Source organism: Morone saxatilis, unplaced genomic scaffold (genome assembly GCF_004916995.1).
Source record: "Morone saxatilis isolate NCDOM2014 unplaced genomic scaffold, NCSU_SB_2.0 Contig12, whole genome shotgun sequence".
Classification (NCBI taxonomy): Eukaryota; Metazoa; Chordata; class Actinopteri; family Moronidae; genus Morone; species Morone saxatilis.
Genome location: NW_023339674.1, coordinates 22,725,828 through 22,726,961, shown reverse-complemented (window position 1 = coordinate 22,726,961; position 1,134 = coordinate 22,725,828).

Here is a 1,134-nt window from a genome sequence, read left to right as displayed (position 1 = left end):
GCAACCACAGCATTGCATACAGGCGCAATAACAAAACTTGTAGATACTGAGTGCTAACAAAATGATCAAATGTCGTATTTAAGCTGTTTAGAAAGACAAGTTAGGGCAAAGTATATTGTCTTGCTGAGGCTAGTGGAACAGAAGCTAGCTTTAAAAAATGGGGGCTTTCAATTCCCTGTTTGCTAGTTTTCAACTTGTGAATGCTGTTCCTCTTCCTCAGTGTGTTCCAGTATGTTCCCTATCTTACATATTAAATACATTTTCAGTACTTTTCCAGCTATAATTTGGCTTCCTTATGAACATTTTAAAAACAGATGTGCTAATTGCCACTTTTTTTTTAGCGGAAAAACAATTCTAACTTATATTCAACCCAGCTAACAATTATAAACCCATTTGTAGCAGCGTTTAAAATAAGTTTAATGAGTTTAAATATAGAATAATATCTTATCGTAATATTTTGTTTTGTGATATTCTATCAGTTTTAAAAAACACTATGGATTTATGTGTTTAAACCCCCAACCACTAGATAGCGGCACTGTAAATATAAACCGATGATGTTGGATATTACAGTGACTGTGATACATACAGATCCCACTGTTCTGGTTGCAAAAACAAAGTAAGCTTTTATTAAAGTTAGATTGTATGCATATGATGGTGTGTTCTTTATAGTATGACAGTTTTCCTAAAGAGGAAAATCACATTTTAAATAAATGTATAAGGAAGGTCAAAAATGCCCCTGCCAGAAAACTTTGTGGTCTGAATAAATTTTTCTAGCCTCTTGGTTTCATTTTTTGGTTTGGCAGTCATTTATTATTATTGTATTATCTTTTGTGTTGACTAAAATGAATATGAACAGTAGAAGGTGTATGGCTGGGAAAAGTTGGACAAAGTTGAGTTTGTACCGTATCTGTTACTAATAAAATAAAAAAATAAACTTTTGGGTGCCATACTGCTGGGTCTGAAAGTATGTAATAACCAGATGTTTCCATAAGCTCCAGCTGTTGTGTTTGTATTTAGCTGTATTTGTCGCCACTTTAAAGAGTGGAGAACACACCAGTTGCCATGGCACCGGCATCATTTAAAACGGTCGAGGCAACTGTTGGACATTTTCTGTCGGGCCCACAGTCTGTGTGC